We start from the raw sequence: 8,960 nt of genomic DNA, 5'->3' as shown, positions 1-8,960 counted from the left end.
ACTTACAAACGATGTGTTTGTTTATTTTGGAATAATGCATCAGCTGCACACTTAGGATTTGTGCACTTTTCTATTTGTGTGATACATTTTTTAAGTAACATTAAAATCCCCAGAACATATGATTGTTGGGTTTTCTAAAAAAAAAAAAAAATTTATGCAGAACCTTAATATCTTAAAAAGATAAAAATTATTCTGGTAGAGAAAAGAATGCAGAACTCTAGCCACTCTAACTCCTTCGTTAAAAAATGAGATTTATTTGCAGGATAAGAATGATGCTGCTATTAAAAATAATAATAGCAATAGCAAGTTTGAAAACTTTCACATGGACCTATTCAGGTGCTTAATTGGCATTTAAGACCTTCTAAGTATCTGTACTAGCCTCCTTCAGGTCAGCCTGTGTTGCTGGGAAACTGCTTTTCTCACTACTCTCTGGACAAAACTCTGGGTCTAGTTTCCATTATTCAGTGGAGTGTTTTTAGATCCCACCCGTTGTTAAACACACACACACGCACGCACGCACGCACACGCCCAACGTCTCGCCTGCGGGCTTTCTCCCTTTTCTCTGATTCCCAGGGGTACTTACTGTCTAGACCCTCATTTCCACATTTGGTCACATCCAGTCCTGGGAGACCTGACTGCTTTGTGTCTCTTTTTTATACTTCATGCTCACAGTGCTAGACCCATAACAATAAATTTTGAATAACGCTGATAAGTTGGAGGTACTTGGCCTTTATTCACCTAATCTCAATGTTTTGTAAGGTCCTTAACGAAAAGCACACTGTCTATGAGACTTTGGACATTGGCTGGCAACTGCTCCGAATCTTCCCCAAAGAAATGCTGAAGAGAATCCCTCAGAGCACCTTGAGCGAATTCTACCCTCGAGACGCTGCAAAGCATTAGCTGCTACTTCATCGCTGGCTCGATGCTCTTGTGAAATACTGGTTCTGTTTTCTTTATTCCTTTTGCACTCGCCCATCCCCACCTTTGTGTTGGAGTTTACTGTGTTGCCCTGTAATTAAAAACAAAGAATAGGTAACATATTGTGCCAGTGTTGCAATGTTTCAAACTGCTAACAGACTTTAAAATATCCCCTGTTCAGAAAACCTGGACCTGCAATGCTTTGTTTAAAGTAGCTGAGGGTTGGAGGTGAACTTTTCGTACTGATGTGTGTATTTGTACGTAGTGGTGTAGTTAGCTGCCTAGTGTCCTCATTATTTGGGTCTCTCAGACCTTCCCTGTCCACCCCCTCCAGAGTATCACTATCTGAAGTTCTAATGCTTTGATCTCCAAACTAGGGACAAGATAGGGTCTGAAAGACGCTTCCTCTCTGAGCCGAGACGCTTTCCTGAGCACTTGTTTTTAGATTTCGGTGTGCCTCTGGGTCTGCTCTAAGCAGACGGCTTTTCCTGTCCACCTGCTGTTTCCTGTTTAATGAATAGGTTAGAAAAGGAGTTTCCTTTTCCTCTTTGGTACGGATAAGTTTCAACTCCCGTGTCTTACCGTTCTCCCTCCCTCTGAGTAACACAGAATCATGCAGCTTTTGCCCAACTGGCATTGATCTGATAGTAGTGAGATGCCCTGTCTTGATGATCCCTTACTGGGTTTCCATGCAGAGGAATCATAATGAAAATAATTAATAGAATTGTTGGTTGGAAAGAGTTGGGATACAATTTTTTAAGAGAGAAAAAACCTATATCGGTTCTACATTCGGACATGCTAACAGTGGTTTTAAGTTTCTAAAGTGTTGACCGGATGCTAGAGGCAAGGTGGGGAAGAGAAAGCTCTTCTGTGTATGGAGTTTTATATATATATATAATCTATGGATATTTTAAACTCTGTTAGATAGCAGCCTTTGGAAAATCCCCTGTTTGGTCCTGCTTTCTGACCTATCTGCCTTTTCAGGGTAATCTTGTGGCACAAGTGATAGCATTTAAAAGCTTTAGTCTTTTAATTCCTCCTCCTTCCTGCTGCGAGCCCTGAGCTGTCTTCTATGCACTTCTGACATGTCTACTGTTTGGTCTCTCTGTGTTCTTTGTTACTTGGGTGCAATAGCAACTTCTCTGTGCATTCCATCTTTCTTTCAAGTTGTGTAAAGTTCTTCACTTTTTTTCTCTGAGGGTGTAGGGGGTGGGGGGAGTCAGCATGATTTTATATATATATATATATATACTTTTTTTATGATTATATTTTAATGTAGAAAATGTGCCCCAGATATAAAATGAAGATAAATATTAAATTAAATGGAAGTTACCTAAAGTGACTCTGTATCTTCTAATCAGAAAAGCAATAGCAACAAGCAAATATATAATAATGCACCTCTCTTTGATTGACAGTTTTGAACATCATAACCAGTATTGTGAACCAGCCGCTTGATTCACAATATTATGAACCATGTCCCCTTTACAGGGACATGGCCCATGTTCTGTACCCTCTGCCTTTTAGGCTGCCCTTTCAAGCTCTTTTCAGTAATACCTCTTCCAACATATTGTAGTTTGATCCAAGGTTGAGAGTTGCTAGGGTGTGGGGTTGTTTGTTTGTTTGTTTGTTTTGCAGATCGTTAGTGGCTGTAAGTTCTCTGAAACTTGAAGTTTTGGTTTTTTTTTTCTGTAAAAAATTGACGTTTATTGATAAGAAAAAGCCATTTTTCCCTTGAAATGAAGACTCAACTTTCAACCTACTGGCAAGAGATTCCCTGCCCTGCTTTAATCAGAAAATACAAGGCATTAATGATTAATCCCGCCCTGTTGTGTACCAAATTTTGGCATACCAAAATAATGAGATGCTTGTGACCATAAAACTCTATTTTACTATAAAGTGATCTTCTAAAAGAACAAGGGCATAAAATTCACAATAAAAACCAAACAATTACTACAGTTAATATTTGCAAGAGTCATAAAGAAAACAACCCAACTTCTCACTCTAAAAGAAACACATTTCTTGGAAAACAAAAATTCACAGTAAAAATTAAAAGGCTCATAATAACATTCACAACTCTAAACTAAGGAGAAACCAAGTAAAAAAGAGCTTTGCTAGGTTTCTAGGTAACTCATATCTGTAAACTTCTTTCTTAGAAGATGCTTCAAAACACAGTGAATAAGCATTTTAACTAAGATAATTAATATTCACTCTGCAAAGTCATGGCCAAATCAGGTCAGTTAAGTTCAACCTTAGAAGAAACAAAGTCACTTAAAACTGCTCCAAGTTGAAAAGTGATGTGTCATGATACAATTCTGACAGAAATAAACTATTTTTAAAACCAAAGATAATTGTTTTTAATTCTTCAGAGAATAATGACCCAGAACTGTTAATACATGGGAAAGAGAACTTCTGAGACTGTGCAACTAGAGTGCTCACATGTAACTTCATCAAAGATCTCCAAAAACAAATATTCTGCAAGTGCAGTGCTCAACTCTTCACCATGGACCCACAGCATAGGCCAACAAAGCCTCCTAAATTAAATGCGAGCCAAGCTTGGAAATCTCTTCTTTCGAAAACTCAAGCTTGGCCTTTAATTAAAGATCTAAGCAATGGTTCCTCTAACCAACTTGGCAGACCCAGCAAACAGACTACACAAACAAAGCCTTCTGCTTACTCAAATCCTTTCACAATACAGTACTCTTGGAACAAAAAGCTATACACAGGAACTGGGTCATTCAGCTCAATTCAAAGGTAAGGGCTGTCATTTTCCAACCTACTATTTCTCCTCTAGACAAGTCATATCTCTCTGAAGTTTTCTCTTTAAAAGGTTTGGTCATTTCTGATCATGTTTATCCTGACATGTTGGCATTTTTTTTTTAAATAAATTTTATTTATTTATTTTTGGCTGCGTTGGGTCTTCGTTGCTGCGTGTGGGCTTTCTCTAGCTGCGGTGAGCGGGGGGCTACTCTTTGTTGTGGTGCGCGGGCTTCTCATTGTGGTGGCTTCTCTTGCTGCAGAGCACAGGCTCTAGGCATGCGGGCTTCAGTAGTTGTGGCACGTGGGCTCTAGAGCGCAGGCTCAGTAGTTGTGGTGCACGGGCTTTGTTGCTCCCCGGCATGTGGGATCTTCCTGGATCAGGGCTCGGACCCGTGTCCCCTGCACTGGCAGGCGGATTCTTAACCACTGCGCCACCAGGGAAGCCCAACATGTTGGCATATTAACAGAAAGTCCTCAGGCCCACTTAACACAAGGTTTCTAACAGAAAACTTCAAGAAGAGATTTAGCTCCTATAAAGCCTCTCAACATTCCCAAATGGCTCCCATTTGGATTCTGTTTAAGTAAGGACTTACTATTGCTGTTTTGTTAATTGTCTTATGTCTGTTTTGCACTCTTTCTCTGTAGCTTTATTTCATTGTTGTTTGATTATTTTTTTGTAGTGATTTACTTTGATCCTTTTCTCTTTATCTTTTGTTTATTTATAGTAGGCCTTTTCTTTGTGGTTAGCTGAAGGCTACATAGAAATCTTGTAGTTCTAAACATCTATTCTTTTACTCCCACCCAAACTTTGTGTCCTTATAGTCAGTTTCCTTCTTTTTATATTGTTAACAAATTTTAACTTTTATCTCAGGATTAAAGTACTTTATACAGCACCATTACAGTGTTATTATGCTATATTTGTGTGTGTGTGTATGAGTTTACCATTGAAATTTATGCTTTTGTTTGCTTTTGCATTTCTGTTCACATGTTTTCATTTCAAAGTGATCTCCCTTAAGCATTTCTTATAAGGCAGGTCTAGTAGTGATGAACTCACTTTGATTTTGTTGACTTTATCTCTCCTTTATTTTTAAAGCATAATTTTGCTAGGTATGGTCATTTTTGCTCACAGGTTTGTTTTTTTTTTCAGTACTTTGAATATATCATCCAACTCTCTCCTGGCCTGTAAGGTTTCTGCTGAGAAATTCACAAATTGTTTTCTGGGAGTTCCCTCATATGTGCCAAGTCACTTTTCTCTTGTTCCTTTCAATATTCTCTCTTTGTACTTCACATTTAACAAGTTGATTATAACGTGATTGCGTGTAGTCTTCTTTGTGTTGATCCTATACTGAGCCCTTTGAACTTCTACTGCTACACTATTTATTTTCTAGATATCTTATATCCTTTTTGTTCTTCAGTTCCTTCATTATTGCATTCTTTTGTGGTTGATGTTTTTCCCAGTTTACCATTTTGATTCTCTTCTTATTTCTTTTCTGTATACTTGTGAGGTAGTTTTCTTAGTGCTTATCCTAGGGGTTAAAGTAAACATCTTAATTTTATGAAAAAACAAATTTGAAGTAATAACATTTTTATTTAATAATAACAAAAATTCTGCTTATTTACATCCCACATCCTCGTTTACACTGCACTTGTCACAAATGACATCCTTATGTATTGTGTGCCCATTAATAGCCTTATAATAACTATTTTATATATTTGTCTTTTAAATCACATTTTGAAAAGAGGTGTTACAAACCCTAACTGCAAATGTGTTGGCCTTTTAAACTTAGTGTAGTTACCTTTACCATTGTTCTTTAATTCTTCATATGGTTTCAAGTTACGTTTCATTTCAGCCTGAAGGATTCCTTTAACAGTTCTTATTGAGCAGATCTACTAGTAATGAACTTCGTCAGTGTTTCTTTATATGAATGTCTTAATTTTCCTCTATTTAAAAAAATTCTGGTAAAATATACATAACATAAAATTTATCATCTTAACAATTTAAGAGTGCAGGCCAGAGGCATGAAATATATTTACACTGCTGTGCTATCATTACCATCATCCATCCACAGAACTTTTCATCTTGCAAAACTATAATAGTCTGTACTCATGAAACCACAACTCTCCATTTCCCTTGCCCCCTCACCCCTGGAAACCACCATTGTACTTTCTGTCTCTGTGAATTTGATTACTCTATGTACTTCATATAAGTGGGATCATACAGTATTTGTCCTCTTGTGACTGGCTTATTTTACTTAGCGTAATGCCTGAAGGTTGGTCCATGTTGTAGCATGTGTCAGAATTCCCTTCCTTTTTAAGACTGACTATTGATTTATTGTTTGTATAGGTCACATTTTGTATATCCCTTCATCCCTCAATGGACCCTTGAGTTTTTTCACCTTTTGCCTATAGTGAATAATTCTGCTATGAACATGGGTGAACACATAACTCTTTGAGTTCATAATTTCAATTCTTTTTGAGTATTTAATAGGAACTCGAATTATGGGATCATATGGTAATTCTATTTTTAATGTTTTGAGGAACCACCATACTGTTTTCCTTTCTGTGTGCACCATTTTCCATACCCACCAACAGTGTACAAGTGTATACATACTGGATATTAACCTTATCAGCTATAGGATTTGCAAATATTTTCTCCCATTCAGCAGGTTCGTTTTATTTTTTGATGAAAGAAGTATTTTTAAATTTTGAATACCTAGTTTATCTATTTCTTTTATTACCTCCACTTTTGGTGTCATATTCAAGAACTCTTGGCCAAATTTCATGTCATGGTTTTCTTCCCAGAACTTTCTTCTAAGAGTTTTATAGTTTTAGGTCTCACATTTAGGTCATTCATTCACTGAGTTAATTTCTGTATGTGGTGTAAGGTAAGGGTCTACCGTCATTCTTTTGAATGTGGATATTGTTTTTCCAGTACCATTTGTTGAAATCGCTATCCTTTCCCCATTGGGTGGTCTTGGCACGCCTGTTGAAAATCATTTGGTGATGTATATACGGGTTTACTTCTGGGTTGCTGTTTTGTTCCACTGGCCTATTCTCCGTCCTGTATGTGTGTTTATGCCAGTACTATTTTGATTACTGTGGTTGTGTAGTAGGTTTCGAAATCAAGAAATTTGAAACTTCAAATTTTGTTCTTTTTCCACATTATTTTGACTATTCAGGCCTTTTAAATTCCATATGAACTTTAGGGTGAATTTTACTACTTCTGAAAAAACCTCACTGTGATGTTTAAAGAGATTGCTTTTAATCCGTACATCCCCTTAAGTCGTGTTGACATATTAACAACATTAAGTCCTCCAATCTGTGAACATAAGATGCCTTTACATTTGTTGGTGTCTTCATTAATTTCCTTCAGCAACGTTTTCTAGTTTTCAATGTACATGTCTTTTGTCCCGCTGGTTAAGTTATTCCTCGTCTTTTACTATATTTCATGATATTTTAAATGGTATTTTTTTTTAACTTTCCTTTTCAAACTTTTCATTCTTAGTGTATAGCGAAACAACTGATTTTTGAGTGTTGATTTTGTATCTGGCAAATTTTCTAAATTCATTTATTAATTCTAACAGATTTTTTTTGGTGCTTGTGTGTTGTCTCTGAACAAATACAATTTTATTTCTTCCTTTCCGATTTAGATGCGTTTTATTTTTTATCTTGCCTTATGTATTTGGCGAGGAATTCCAGTACTTTGCTGAATAGAAGTGGTGACAACAGGCATCCTTCCTTTGTTCCTGATCTTAGGGAGAAAGATTTCACCACTGAATATAATAGCTGTTGGTTTTCTATCTGTGACCTTTGTTATGTTGAAGTCATCAACTTGTATTCCTGGTTTGTTGAGTTTTTTTTTTTTTTTTTAATCATAATATGGCATTGAATTTTGTCAAATGTTTTTTCTGCATCAATTAAGATGATCACATGGAGTTTAGTCCCTTCAATCTGTTTATGTGCTATACTACATTGATTGATTTTCATATGTTGAACCAACCTTGCCTTGCAAGAATAAATCCCATTTGGTCATGATGTATAATCCTTATAATGGGCTGTTCTGTCTCTTATTATTTTAAAGGGTTTTTGCATCAGTATTCATAAGGGATATTGGTCTGTACTGTACTTTTCTTGTAGTGTCTTTAGGTTTGTAATTGATGTAATGTTAACCTCATAGAATGAGTGAAGATACATTCTCTCCTCTTAAATTGTTTGGAAGAACTTGAGAAGGATTGGTGTTAATTCTTCTTTAAGTTGTTGGTAGAATTCACCATGAAGATACCTGGTGCTGGGCGTTCAGTTGTTGGGAGATTTTTGATAACTGATTCCATATCTTAACTTCTAGATCTGTTCAGATTTTGTATTTCTTGGTACGATGTGTGTTTCTAGGAATGTGTTCATTTCATCTAAGTTATCAAATTTGTTGGTCTACAACTGTCAATAGTACTCTATTGTAAGCCTTTTTATCTCTACAAAATTGGTAGTAATGTCCCTTTCTTCATTTCTGATTTTACATATTTTGTTCTTATCTCTTTTTTTTTAATAGTCAATCTAACTAGTTTTGTCAATTTTGTTGATCGTTTTCCTCTTTCTACAGCTATTTTGAGGCATAACTGACAAAACTGTAATATATCTAAAACATAAAATGTGATTATTTGATATACGTATATATTGTGAAAGGATTCTCACAATCAAGTTAATTCACATACCCATCACCTGTCATATATTTACTTTTTGTGTGTGAGGACACAAATTCTACTCTCTCAGAAATTTTCAGTTACAGAATACAGCATCATCAGTTAGTCCCCATGTTACACATTAGCTCCTCAGACCTTATTCCTTCATTTTATCCCTCATGTTATAACTGAAAATTTGTATCCATTTACCAGCGTGTTCCCATTTCCCCCCATGCCCAACTGCAGGCAACAATTTCTGCTCTGTGTTTCTATGATTCCAACTTTTTTTTTAGATTCCTCACATAAGTGATACCGTGCAGCATTTGTCTTTTCTCCATCAGGCTTATTTCACTTAGCATAATGTTCTCCAGGCTCATTCATGTTCTTGCAAGTGTAAGGATTTACTTTAAGGCTGAATAATATCCCATTGTGTATGTTATATATGTATATTTGTGTGTGTGTGTGTGTGTGTGTGTGTATGTATCAGATTTTGTTTATCCATTCATCTGTGAGAGACAGGCAGGTTCTTTCCATACCATTACTGTGAATAACATTTCAAAGTTTGTTTTTGTTTTTGTTTTTGTTTTTTTCCCGTACCACGTGGCTTGT

Source organism: Balaenoptera physalus, assembly GCF_965194825.1.
Source record: "Balaenoptera physalus genome assembly, contig: SUPER_5_unloc_1, whole genome shotgun sequence".
Taxonomy (NCBI): domain Eukaryota; kingdom Metazoa; phylum Chordata; class Mammalia; order Artiodactyla; family Balaenopteridae; genus Balaenoptera; species Balaenoptera physalus.
This window is presented reverse-complemented; position numbering follows the sequence as displayed.